The following is a 14783-nucleotide window of genomic DNA, read 5'->3' on the forward strand; positions in this document are numbered from 1 at the left end:
CTAGGGGTCAAATCAAAGCTGTAGCCACAGCCACAGCATCCCCAGATCAGACCCATGTCTACCACCTACATCACAGTTCATGGCAATGCCAGCTCCTTAACTCACTGAGTGAGGCCAAAGATTGAACCTGCATCCTCATGGATACCAGTCAGATTCATTTCCACTGAGCCACACCAGGAACTCTACAATAAATCAGGTTTTAAATTGGAGAAACGATCAATATTATTGACTTTTCCTTTGCTCTGGGCTCCAGTGTGTCTCCTCATACCACTAATCTCCCAATCCAAACACACAGAAAGTATACAAGAAACTAGATTTTTAAAAATATACTTCAGAAGTTATTAAGTACAAGGACGCAAAGTGTTCCCATGGTGAATTCAGTTCATAATTCTATGTGTTCGGTTTCTAGGAGCAAAATGAAGAGGAATATTTTGGTAGGTCTTACACTGATTATTGCTTTAGAAAGCAGAGAACAACAAGCCCTCTGCCATTCAGGGGAACTGGAGAGGGTCCTGGGGTTTGCCTACGTTCTATTATGAACACAGAGCTCCACATATATGATCTTATTGAATCTTAACAACAGCTTATCCGTGTTTTAGAAATCAGGAAACTGAAGTTCATGGAGGTTAAACAGCTTTCCCAAATGGTATATGTCTTGTCTTGGAATATCAAGATTTGTCTAACATCTAACCAAGTGGCATCATCTCTAATAACTTGTATTTAACTTGTTCATGTTTTCAAGTAGAGTGAAATTGAAGGTGTCTAGCTCTACCAGCAGTCTGATCTTATTCATTCGTTCTTTCTTTCTTTCTCTCTCCCACTCACTCATTCTAATCAGCTTATAGAATTTGGCAAATGTTTTCTTCCCATTCATCTCCTGCACCATCTCCTATTTTACAAGTTGATTCTTCCAAATACACCATTAAGCATGTATTTTTAAATTCTTGAACATGTATCCTCGTTGACCTGTAATGAAATAGTTTCATAGACATCCTTTTGTGTTTCTTGTTAAATAGCCTCCACACTTATTAAGTCAGTCTTGACAGGCAAGGGACCTATCTCATATTAATTTGTTAATGTTCTCCCTTCATATCAGTGGAGTGCTGCAGAAAGCACTCTGTAAGTTTGCTTTGGGGAATAAATGATTTAATGAATCATTCATTTAATTTTTATGTGATCATTCTATGGTAGTTTATTTTGATATAGAAGAAAATTTATCTTTTCATGGAACTCTATATAGATAATTAGAGTGTTTTAACACCTCCCAGCCAACAAGGCTCAATGTATTTATTTTGCCAAATGAAGATTTATTTGTTCTTTGGACTTACTTTCACTGTAGCAAGGAATTGTCAGTAGGCTTTCAGAGTGACCTCAACTAGCTAAAAGGATCTGCCCTTGGCCCTCTGCCACAAGGCAATGCAATGATGATATAACCATTTCCAGAGAAATGGTTTAACATGTGAAGTGAATGAAAGATTTCAGGGTCCCAGGATGTCATTTTGCAAATTACCTTTTATAGTGCTATAGCTGTTCCCTATAAAAGTCTGAGAGGGTTGAGTTGTCTTTGGTGAATTATAGATTGTTGCCTTAGGAAAATTTACTCAACAGTGATAACATTGAATTGGAAAGAGTGGACAAGCTGAAAAATAAATGATCATTGAGTAAATGACAGTGATGGGAACCTTGGCCTGTCTTTTGTAGGAGAGATTCAGTTAAAAAAACAAAAATCCCCAAAGAGCTTGAATATTGCAGAAAAACTCTGGGCAGCTTCCTTCAAAATAAATGACAACCAGGCATTTCTCATAGATTTTGACATCACTTTCTGGCATCATAAAAGTTATCTACAATCAAAAATATTTAATAAAAAATCAAAAAGAGTTAATATACTTGATTTTAATGTTTCTCCACAAGTTATAAAATATTTGTTGTTTTTGTTCCATTTGACTTGGGTTTATTTGCCAGTTTCCTTCACATAGCTACAAAACCCGAGTCTCTCATATGTGGATGTTATGGTTTTGAAAACTGTGGACTATCTGACATAATTTAGCTTCTTCACTCTTCCTTGGTCCCAGACTTGTTAGTGAGGCCTGAAATCAGAGTATAGTATAGTTGTAGGAGGAAAAAAAAAAAATCCTTACCATCAGATTGGAAGAAAAATTGGAAATAAACTGTACGCTTTGGAGGATCATGCCGATGAGCTGAAAGGGGAAGTACAAAATCTAAAATTAAATTTAGGGGTTGATTAAGCAGTTGATATCTTGATTTGGGAGAGCAAGAGGTCATACTGACCAGTCTGACTTTGAGTTTCAGGTCCAAGCCAAGGCAGGTGAAATGGAAAACTCTGATTTGGTAGCACACAGGAGCCTGGAAGTCAGCTCCAGGTCTAATCTGCAGCAAAGAATGCTCAAGAACGGAATGACATTGGAAAATAAATCCATTTATCTATCATTTATTCTTTCAATAAATATTTATTGATCACTTATCATGGACCAGGCTCTTTTCTTGTCTTGAGAAACAAGTTGGATAGGTAGCTGAGTTCTAAGTTCTGTGTAGTGAGAGGCTTAGACTGTCCTGTACCTCTTTCTCTGTTGAGACTGGCAGGGCAGAGTATCAGGACAAGGTCTTCAAATGAACTTCCGGGGAAGAAGTGAAGGCAGAGGTGATGCAGTGAACAGAGATGAGACCATGCAGATGGGGCAAGGAATAGAGCTTTATATATTCTAGAAGTTACTGAGGTAAATTTCCTTTAAATATTCCTATGATCTCTGCTCATAATTCTCTAAAGGAGGACTTTATTTATTTATGTATTTATTTTTTATTTTTGGCCACAGCAAGCGAGCAGTGGCCTGATATGGGATCTTGGGATCTCTCAGAGATTGAACCTGGGCCATAGTGGTGAAAACACTGAGTCCTAACCAGTAGTCTACCAGGGGACTCCCAGGGAGGGACACTGAATAAAAATTTAATAATGTTCAATAAGTGTTATTTTACTTTCTAGATATTTCTTCACTTCTCCTAGATATTCATTTTTCTCTCACTATCAATAAGAATTAAAACTTGATTTGGCTGGGATCTATACATTAAAGTCATATTTTTTTTGGTTTTCTTAATATTTTTGTATTTCAAAAATTGGTCATTTTTTACATGTTCTCTAAATTCTTTAGGGCATTTATGAACTAGTTTTATAACTATTTTATTTGTTATCTGTAGACATTTCTGATTTGAAATTAAATATCCAATACTACTATATATAGCAAATTGAACACCAACTCTTAAATTCCATGATGTGGATTTGAGATCTGGTATATCAGTGTCAGACATACACAATCAAGAAATCACTTATGATTGTAAACACACCATGAATATCCTGGGATTATAGTCTCAAGCTTTAAAAATAATTTCACTTGATAATGGAATAAAATAAAAATCATAAAAAAGAAGTTAGCCATATTTTTAAGACAAGGAAAAAAATAATAACTTTGTTTTTGAACTTAGACACAAATATCTTAGGATACATGTAAAAAATCAGCTATTACATAATCTTGTCAGAGCCATGAAAAATATCAACTTGAATGTATGACTAAATAGTACATTTATTTCACATTTAAATTTATAAGAATATATTTTAGGTGTGAACTTATAAAATTATTCAATATCACCCCTCTTTTGAGTTTTATAATGGCATGATTATAATATGAAGAAATGATTATAATATGAAGACAAACTATGCAAACTTCAAAAAAATAAAGAACTAGTTTACATCTAATGAAGTTCTCTGAAGAGCAATGTTGAAAGTGATGATACTCTTTCAAAGCATAATTAATAATTAAATTTTTACAACTGTGCTCTAATGCTCTACTAATCATGACAGATTACCATCCCCAGAATCTCCATTTACTGTTTTTCCCCAACCTAAATTCATTTACTGTTTCTTATTTTTCACATTCTTTTTGTCCATCTACCAGCACCTTTTGGAGAAATTATTTCTCAACTGCTCCTTATGTTAAATCAGCTTAGGTAACAAACACATGAGGTGGGAAGGTTGGGAAAAGGGGATGATCCTGTGAGTCACTGTTCTTTCACAGAGAGGGATGACTTGAGCCTCTTTTAGCTGTAGTACAAGTACCGCACCTTTCCATCAACATCCCCACCTTCTCCCCACTCCTCCTACATACACTGCAGTCCAGGACGGAATAGAAAGAGTGGCCACCAAAAATCTTGCCATTCTTTTAAGTGTTCCTCCACACATGGAAGCTAAATTATACTGCTGCTCAAGATTATTTAAAAGATAAGTATACAACAAAGAAATTACATAAAGAACCTTGCTCGTGCAGTGGATTAAATTCCATTGGCATTTGCTCTGCTATGATTTTTGAATATATAGATGGCAGCATTTGTTAGAAATGGAGATGGGTATAAATACAGTGCTTTTAGAATATATGTTTAGTAAAAAGTTCTTCTTAACAGACATTCCAGACCCACCTGTTTTGTTTATTTATTTATTTTGCAATTACACTCTTAATTGGGTCAGAGTTTCAATCATGCCATAGTTATCCCATGTGTTTGATGTAGTTATTTCAGCAAAGACTTTAACAATGTAATGTCTGGTGCACCAGGCAACTGCAGTGTACTTCACTAAATGTCAGAGTAGGATAAGTGGCTGAAGATGCCACTGGCCAACCAGCAACTGTATTTGTTATTTTCTGGTCCAAGTCCGTAGTTACCTAAAGCTTCCATATGAACTGACAATATTTTTTTCATTTATTCATTCTTTTTTTAAAAGCTTCCTCTTTGACAGGCTCTATGCATTGGATACTATGGCATAATAAAAGGTGCAACAGAGATGTATCTGCATCTAAGATGAGTTGTAGTATTGGAGAGAAATGTTAACCTACTCAAAAACTGTAAGTAAAATTATGGAGAAGTAAGGAGCATAACTCGACCATGAGTGTCCTGAGGAGAAAATAGAGGCTTCAGGGGCAGGCTATTTGTGTTCCTATACTAGCTCCATTGTGTTGTGAAAGTTTGTCAAAGTCTCTGCACCTCAGTTGCTTTCTTTATAAAATAGTGATAGTAAAAGTGTTGTTGTGTTATTTTGGAAGATTGGATAAAACAAAATATGTAAAGCCCTTAAAAAAATAAGTTTTAAGGGCTAAATATATATTAAACACCCAAAGAAATTGGTTTCCATTTAGGATCAAAGAAACTCCAGTGTGCTCATGCATGATAATAGGTTTTAATAACTAGAAACGTTTTTGCTCTAGTTAAAAAACAGACATTCAGACTTTCCATCACTAATACCATGAGGCTAGAATGACTGTCTTGACTCAAACTGAGATTCATTTACCAGTCAGTTGCTATACATTGTTTCCATGGATTTCAGCCTTTTTTAATACTTGGCTTTCAGCCCTTAGTAGAATAATAGATGCTGTATAGTGATAAATCAGTTTGTGACATTAACCATTTGTTAAATTTAATGCCTATCCAGTCATGCAGTCACTTTGACTGATATTGAGTATGGATGTGATATTTGAAGGCTGTGATCCAATGCAGTGGTCTTGTTGGCATCTGGCAGGTTAATTTTAGCTTCCCAACATTTTCAGTGACAATTCTAGAGTGGCACAGAGGTAGGGAGTTGCTGAAACCAAGACAGTGACTTATTTTACTGTTGATAGGGCATCTGTCTATATAAACAAGGTAAGCTGTGATTTCTAGAAATTGCCTAAGTTTCCTCAATACAAAAATATTTCTTTCCCCAGTGCTCACTGTTCCTGGGTTCTTGCTAGTTTGTAAAATCCTTCATCTCATAGTATGAGATGGTACTAAAAAATGCCAGTTCTGGAACTTCTATCATGGCTCAGTGGAAACAAACCTGACTAGGAACCATGAGGTTGTGGATTCGATCCCTGGCCTCACTCAGTGGGTTAAGGATCTGGCATTACTGTGAGCTATGGTATAGGTCGCAGATGTGGCTCAGATCTGATGTGGCTGTGGTGTAGGCCAGCAGCTGTACTTCCGATTGGACCCCTAGCCTGGGAACCTCCATATTCCACAGGTGCAGCCCTAAAAAGCAAAAACAAAGTAAAACAGCCAGTTCTTCTGGAAGAATGATCAGACTATGACTTTCACCCTTTTAAGTTATAAGTGACCCATATCAAGATTTTTTTTTCTAACAGATTTCAGAAGGGTAAGGAAGAAAGGTACATAAGGGATGAGTTGCCTGACTGTAGAGAGATGGAGAACACTGATAGTAACAGAAAAAAAAAATGCCATAGTAACTCACCCAAGTGGAAGGAGTGAGAGCTGAGTGGAACCAGGCTATGGGCTAGAGTTCCAGGTTCAGTAAACTCATAGATGATGGGAGTGAATGCCAGACAAGAGAGTCATTTAAAGACAGAGCTGGAGAGCAGATGAAGGATGATAGTGAGATACATTAGCTGTTACTAGCTAGAATCTAGTTAAATGAATGTACTCAAGTCAGTCTTTAAACATGAAGAAACAGATTTGAATACATCAGGTAGCCTATTATTCCAGCACTGATATTCAAGTCTAGGGAGTCACCTAACTTTTGCAAATTAGAGCTCTGATGGAGCAGAATTGTTAAGGTCACCTGGTTCAGGAAAGGCAGCTTAAAAATTGGTTAAAAACAGTGGTTCCCAAACTTTATATTCATGAGAACCACCTGGGAAGCTGTTATAAAAAGTGACTCTTAACCTTAGCTGCACATAATTACCATCTGTGGAGTGCTTAAAAAATTTAATACCCAGGTCATTTTCTAGCCCAATTAAGTCAGACTCTCTTGGGTGGGACCCAGCCATCCCAATTTTTTAAGCTCTGAGGACCAATGTACATCATAAGATAATATCCAGTATTTTAAAAGAGAACCCTGGAAATTCTGATTCAGAAAAACTCTAGGAAGGCCAAGTATGAGATGGTGCTAAAAAGTTCCAGTTCTAGAGTTCCTGTCTTGGTGCAGTGGAAACAAACCTGACTAGGAACCATGAGGTTGTGGATTCGATCCCTGGCCTCACTTTTAAGGCCTTTTAATAAGTGTAAAAGCTATTTCTCATACAGATGTGTGCAGAGACCCACTTTTAAAAAGCTTGTTTAAAAAAGCATGGTGTGATTTCAGAGAAGATTCTTAGAAATAAATTATTCTACACAAGACTGTTTGAACCTATAAATCCCTGCAGTCCTGCTGCAAGTCTTTAACAGTTAAAGCATCCCATTCAAAAAAGAAGGGGGCTTCAGGGATAAGTTCTTAAAGCAGCCTTTCAAAGAGCAGTGCTGGCTGTCAAATATGATCCTTTCCACATCTACAGCTGGTGAGCTTGTGTTTTCTCTCATATACCCCATCCCCACTTCCCTCCTTTTTAAGAAATATTTGACATTAGTATGGTATATTTCTTAAAATTGTTTTTATAATTAACCTACATCAATAGACTTCATAACTCCAGTGGTAATATTCAGACTTCATTAGTCCTTACCTACTGTCTTTTTCTTTTTCTTTCTTTCTTTATTTATTTGGTTCCAGAATATCACATTTAGTTGTAAGATCTGCTTAGGCTTCTTTTGGCTGACACAGTTTTTCAGATGCTCTTTGGTTTTGATGAGTTTTTAAGTTTTTAAGATACACTGATCAGAAATCTTGTAGGCTGCCCCTGTGTTGGAATTTATCTGGCATTTTTTTCTCATGATTTAACTGGAGACATGGGTTTAGGAGAAGACCACACAGGTGAATGGTAATTCATGTGATAAAATCTTGATCTTGATCACCTGGTAGAGGTAGTACTGTTAGGTTTCTCCACTGTGAATTTGCTCTTTTTCCCTCCCTTCCCATGTTGTGCTTCCATACTGTATTCCTTGGAAGGAAGTCACTTTGCATCATCTGTACTAATTGGTGGGGGATTGTGCTCCCCTTTCTTGAGAGTGGCCTCTTTATGTGTATTATTTGGAATTCTGCACAGATTTCTTTCCTCTTTCTCATCTGTCATAAATATTTGATCATTTATTTATGATAATATTTAATATGGACATTTTGTATTTTGAGGTATAATCTAATACAATTTCATTTATTTTGTTGCTTAGTTTTTTCTAGCTTTGGCTAACTGGGAGCACTTTCAGTTGTTTTTTGTGTCCTTTTGACATATCCCTATCAATGTGTAGCTTATTTTTCTACTTTTGAGCACTTAATCTCTGGCACTAAAAAATGTTTCAGATTCATCTTGTATATTTCCTGCCTCAAGCCTGGAATCAGCCATTTTCCCAATTTTCATGGGAGGATGGTATTAGAAAGCAATATCCGGGTGCTATGTGTGTTCATCATTATTGGGGTGACTGTCAGCTGGCATTATTGGGGAGACTGTCAGTTGGCATATAAAGGGAAAGAATGGTATATGTATGTATACTAATCCAGATATGTACAAATATCCACGAAAAGTTCTATATGTAACCTTCTCTTTCTATGTTAAGCTAAACATGAATTCATGTTAATATCTCTAACTCTAATGAATCAATCACCACACTGACCATCCCAGCCTCCTTCCCATTTCTAAACTCCCAGTCTAATGATGAGAAACCTGTTCCTAATACCTTCTCTGCATTTACTTGATTGTACAGTTCCAGTGTGCATGTATAACTGTTCCGTAACTTTTAGTTCATACGCCCATGAGAAAAAAACTATCAATTATATATAGTACATTGGTTATGTACAGATCCATCTGCTTTTTGTCTCTACTCATTTCCAAAGTTACTTAGGTCAGTGCCTCCTATCATCCTTCTATGATGTTTCATACATTTGTAAGATATTTAGATTCACCAATCACATTCTACATTATATTTTTAAATAAATTATAAAATAAGTTGTGTACATTAAGTCTTACTCTTTATGCAGAGTAAAGTCAATAAATTTTGGCAAATGCTTAGTGCCTTACTTCACCATTATTATAAAGTTTCATCATTATTGTATTATAAAGTTCTTTGCCAAAGTTTCCTGTGTTGCACTATTTACTTTCCAACTCTGACCTCTGCTGAACCTCTGACAGTCATTGATATGTTTACCCTTGCATAATTTTGCCTTTGCTAGAATATTGTGTAATTGGAATCACATAGTGTGTAGCTTTTTAAGACTTGCTCGTTTTACTTCTCAGTATGCATGTAAGATCATTTTTTCATTGCTTACTAGCTTATTTTTTTTAATCAAAGAATGATAGTCCATTGAGTGGGTATACCAAACTTTGTTCATCCATTTAGCTATTGATGTATATCTTGGTTACATCTAGATTCACATGCTATATAGAAGGGAGAAATAGGACTGTCTTTGTGTACAGAAGAAATGATTTTATTTTAAAACTCATCTCCAGACTTAAGGTGACACAGATTTTTCTTTCTTTTTTTTTTTTTTTTAGAGATTTTATAGTTTTATATTTAGGTCTGTAATGTTTTTAACTATTTTTTTGGAAAAGTACTCTCAATTCCATTGATTTATTCTTTCAACAAGTCCATGCTGTCTTTTTTTTTTTTTTTTTTTTTGTTGTTGTTGTTGTTGTTGTTATAGTTGCTGTTTCTTGGGCCGCTCCCGCGGCATATGGAGGTTCCCAGGCTAGGGGTTGAATCGGAGCTGTAGCCACCGGCCTACGCCAGAGCCACAGCAACGCTGGATCCGAGCCGCGTCTGCAACCTACACCACAGCTCACGGCAACGCCGGATCGTTAACCCACTGAGCAAGGGCAGGGACCGAACCCGCAACCTCATGGTTCCTAGTCGGATTCGTTAACCACTGCGCCACGACGGGAACTCCATGCTGTCTTGATTACTGGAGAATTAAAGTAAATCTTGAGGTCAGGCAGTGTCAGTCCTAAAACGGTATTTTTCTTCATTGGTGTTACCTTGATTATTCTGAGTCTTTTCCCTTTCTGTATAAACTTGAGAATCAATATAGTAATACTTACCAAATAACTATTAGGATTTTTATTTCAGTTGAGGCCTATGCCACAGCCACAGAAAAATGAATCTGAGCCACATCTATGACCTGCACCACAGCTTGTGGCAAAGCCAGATCCTTAACCTACTGAGCAAGGCCAAGGATCAAACCCACATCCTCATAGGGACAGCGTTGAGTCCTTAATGCTCTGAACCACAATGGGAACTCCTGTTAGTTTCTTTGGATGGTGTGTGATTATTTGTGATTCTTACGCCCTTGCATTAATATCTGCACATTTGAGTAAGTGGTCACCTTTTACAGATTTAGATTTTCTTTGACAGGGACAGTCTTTCACCGTTAGCAAGTTTGGCGCTCTGGAAACATTAGCCAGTGGTATTGTTGGGCAGTCGGGGCTTTCTCTTGTGGTTTTTGTTTGGGTGAGGCCAATCCCTGTGCTGTGAGGTTGAGGGGTGCCTCTTGTGGGGCTTCATAGTTAGTGGACATGTTGGAGGGTTTTCCATTATTGTGGGTTTGATGAGTGGGCTCCCTGATCAAGTGCAACTGCTCGCTGTGTTCTGTGGTCATGTGGGGCCACTACCTGGACTCTGAAATCATCTGTGTTTTGGTGAAGCAGCTGTGTTTGGCATGGAGGTGTCACTAGTTGGTCTTTTCAGTTGTCCAAGATTACAAGCCTTATTATACAATCATTCATGGTTCAGTGTTGTTTCACAGTCTGATCCTTGACTGGATGGTGCCAGTGGCTTGACTGTGTTCAGTGGGGTTTGTAGCCAGGGCTTCTTGGTCAGTCAGATACTCAGGCTGTAGTCTTTATAAAACAGCAGGGACATGGATAATGTCCCAAAGTTGGGTGGGTATGCACACTGGGCTTCACTATCAGGCAGCCCAAAGCCCTGCTAATGGGCAAGATAGCTGGATGCACTCTTTGGTTGGGAGAGCCTCCAGCTGTACCACAATGTTGAACAGGACTGTAGAGCATGGTTACTGTCTGAGCTACCTCATTGGGTAGGGCTGTAGGCTCTGGACTGGATCACTGACTGGACAAGGCCTCAGGCTACATTTAGCCATTGGGCAAGGCCTTAGACTAAGCTCTGCTGTGGGGCAGGGCTGTAAACTGGGCTGTACAATTGTCACTCTTAAGGTCCCTTTGTTATTTGGGGCCAGAGGCTACATTTCACCCTTAGGTTTGTATTTCTGCCCAAGCATGGCCATAGGATGAGTTCCATGGCTGCCTGTGTTTTCAGATCAGGCTTTCTAGTTAGGGGGGCTCTGGAAGCTATACTTAGCAGTTTTGTGAGGCTTCACAATTTCCCCCCTTCCTCAGGCAGCACTGTAGAACATGCTAATGGCCAGGATGGCTCACTGGCTGATTACCCAAGTCAGGCACAACCACCCACTTAGCTCCCCAGTCATACAGGGCTACCACCTTAGCTCTGGTGGTGGGCAGAGCTGCTGGCTGGGCTTTCTCCTTGGGTACTGCTGTAAGCGTGGCTGAAAAAGAGTTACGCAGCTACCTGGGTTCTCTGCTTAGGCTTCTTTATTTGGCCAGACTGGACTGGGGGTGATATTCAGTAGTAAATGTTGTTGCTAGAATTTATTTTCTGCTCACTGGTGCCAAATAGAAACTCGGAGACAGAGTTTTGGGCAAAGGAGAAAAAAAAATAGCTTATTGCTTTGCTAGGCAAAGAAGGATCTGAGTAGGCTAATGCCTCAAAGACTGTGCCCCCTTTAGGAGAGATTGGGAGGTGGTTTTATAGTTTGGGGAGTAAAAACTAGGGCTGCAGAGAAGAATCAGGGTAAAGGCAAGCTTGTATTGTTTTCAAAGCTGGGGTTCAGAGGTCTGGTGGTCTCCTTTCCAGAAGAAAGAATGCTTCATTAACATCTTCCATTCATTGGGGGGTTTAGTTCTGCAGAAGAATTCAAAGATATTGTTATGTATATTCCTTGAAGAGAAATCAAGACCTGACCCAAAGCTGCACTATTGTTTCTTGACAGCTCCTCCCTGCGATCTCTGCACCCCTTTGCTTCCCTGATTGTCAGCTGTTTGAATCTACCCTTTGGAACCCGGGGAAGGTCATGGAGGTGGAAGTTTATTCTCTAAAAATAAGAAATGGGGGACACAGAAAGGCCTATGTGCCCAGGAGCCCACAAGGCCCTGCTTGGTTTCAGTGGGCCCTCAAATTTAGTTTCCTGCCTGGATGGGGCCATAAAATGAGCTCCATGGCTGCCACAACTTGCTGGCTGGTGACATAAACCAGACAAAACTGCCCACTGTGTTCCCTGGCTAGCAGAGCCATAAACACGGCTCTGCAGATGGGCAGAGACTCTGGCTGGGATTTCTACTCAGGCACAGCTGTGATGAGGAAGGCAGTCTGCCAAGATCTGAGGGCTAATTGCTGTAAGCCCCACCCCCTTTTCCTCCTCCAGTCTTTCTCTGCTGACCCTCAGTCTTTAAGCCCTGCAGATTTCCTCAGTAATCCCTGGGAGGCAAAACCGTGGTGGGTTCCTGAGAAGCACCCTGCAATAGTAGGGGAGCTAGATGTCCATTTTGTGCTCTTTCTTTCCAACTGGGAAAACTGTAGGCCTTGGGGGGCCCTCATATGGCACCATTCTGGCTTTGGGAAAGGGAGTTGTAGTAAAGGTGTACCCACTCCCCCCTATTCTTTTAGTGAGGTCCTTCTTGGTCTCTATGGTCCAGGGTTTGCATCAGCCTCATTCCTGGATTCTGGTTTTCACAATGTTGTATTGAATGTGGATAGTTGCTAGTTAGTCTTCTTGTGAAAGAGACTGGGAGAGACTGAAGTGGGAAAAAACAGTGTTGCCATATTCCTGATGTCTCAACTGCTTTTTACTATTATCTCTACACTCTGTGATATCTACTCTTGGCCCATAGCTGTTTGGTGCTGCCTTCCAGGACAGTATTTATACTCTTTATTTTGCTTTTATATTTTTTGGTTTCCTGTGCTCTAATATTCATACGGCCCAAAGCGGTCAACCCACTAGTATTTGCATGTTTTCTCAGATAAACTAATCAGCCAGTTAATAGGACCTTGAGTGATGGTGATGCCCTACCCAAGATGTTACCAGAATCCAGGTTCTTGTTCACACAGTCGAAGGGTGAACTCCACGAGCACACAGGCAGCAAGCATGCAAAAGTCTTTATTACAGGGAAGCAAATAGCTCCCAGGGCTGCTGGGAGCAGGGAGAAAAGCCCCTCCCCCCATTGTTCTATAGGAGTTTTTATCCCTTAAAAATGGAGGGTGCTAACGTGGGGTCTAGAAAGATGTGGTTTTCTCCCATTGGCCTTGCCCAATTACCTATTTCAGTCCTTGTCCAATAGGGGTCTTAGGGGTAGAAATATCCCGTAAGTTTTATGATTTCTTTGTCCTTCTCTTCCTTTAGACCAAGTCACCATTCCTCTCATTCATTTTCTATCAGCTGAGGAGAGGGTTAGAAGTTAAGGTCCATGTGGGGGAAGGTACATTTCCCATAGTAAACAAAGCCTGTGCTGAAGGCTTGCTTCTGTAATAAAACAAGGCCTGTGGGGAATTACTCTCTGAAGCCGTTAAACCACAAATGGTCATCAGTAGCCATATCAAAGAATGCATCGCAGCCCGTGCTCCTACACTGACCACCTCAGTTAGTATTCTGCCTCAACAGGAACATCAGGTTGATTTGAGTGAAGCAAACAACACACAAAGAAATTAAAAAGTGAGTGGGAATTGAGCTTCTGGCTAAGAAATGCGCATCCATATTGGGGAATGTACTTGACTGACTGTATAATCTGGGAAACGTGTAACTCAGAATCATAGGCCTTCCCGTTGCGGCTCAGTAGGTTGAGAACCTCATGTGAGGATTCGGGTTCAATCCCTGGCCTCATTTGGTGGGTTAAGGATCCAATGTTGCCACAGGCTATGTTTTAGGTCTTAGATGCAGCTCTGATTTGATTTGATCCCTAGCCCGTGAACTTCCACATGCCGCAGGTGCGGCCCTAAAAAGAAAAAGAAGTAACTTGGAATTGTAAAAAATGGTAATAGACACTAAAATTGAGTAGGAAGAAACCACACCCCTTAAAAAACTTTACGAAGTACAGTCTTTACATAACTATATGACAATAATGTTACATTATAAAGAATATTATGAATAAATTTTTGTTCTAGCCACAAATCTCTTATGAAGTCATAGACTCTTAAATTGTATAGAGATTTATATTTTGCCAAGAATATTTAATTCTCAGAAAACCTTTTTTAATAATGTTATATTTTATTGTTGCTGTATTACGAATAGGAAAATCCAAACTCAGACATGATTTGGTATTTAAGCCACAGATTTGGTATGTGGTTGATCTGGGAACAAGCCTTACAGTTTTAATTTCAGGAATCTTTTTAGAATTTTCTGAGTCTTGGAAGAAATGGAAAATAGGGTCTAAGGAGAGGCAGCCAAAAAGGGCTTGAAATATGGAATTCTTAGTAACAAATTTCCGTGTTAGCTCTTATAATTAATAAAATCAATTTGCAAGATTCAGAAACATTATAGATAGTATTTTTGCTTATAAAATAAACTGAAAAAGCAAGTAAAAAAAATCTATTGATGATAAATATAAGTTACCTTTGTTTTTAACAGAAAAATAAGTCGATGCTGATGGAGGTAAAACAAATTATTCAAGATTTTCAGTGGGTAAGTGATAGAACCAGATTTTGAGTCAGTCTAATTCTAGGTTTTGAACTTTTACAAACTATGTGATGTATTTATTGTAGTTCATTTTCTTTTATGTTTTGTTTCTCAATATGTAAAATGAGGGGGTAGTATTGTTACAACAGGCAGGTAGTTAGGTATGAGCAGA

The 14783-nt window shown here is 38.8% G+C and overlaps 1 long non-coding RNA gene across 1 annotated transcript in view; it reads left to right on the forward strand.

Annotated features, from left to right (window-relative positions):
- Nucleotides 1-14783, forward strand: part of LOC110260136 — a 62853-nt gene that overhangs the window by 36609 nt on the left and 11461 nt on the right. The window contains exon 2 of the long non-coding RNA XR_002342985.1: nt 14564-14617. This is a non-coding gene — a long non-coding RNA (uncharacterized LOC110260136). The remainder of the gene's footprint in view (nt 1-14563; nt 14618-14783) is intronic.

Source organism: Sus scrofa, chromosome 3, assembly GCF_000003025.6.
Source record: "Sus scrofa isolate TJ Tabasco breed Duroc chromosome 3, Sscrofa11.1, whole genome shotgun sequence".
NCBI classification, from domain to species: Eukaryota; Metazoa; Chordata; class Mammalia; order Artiodactyla; family Suidae; genus Sus; species Sus scrofa.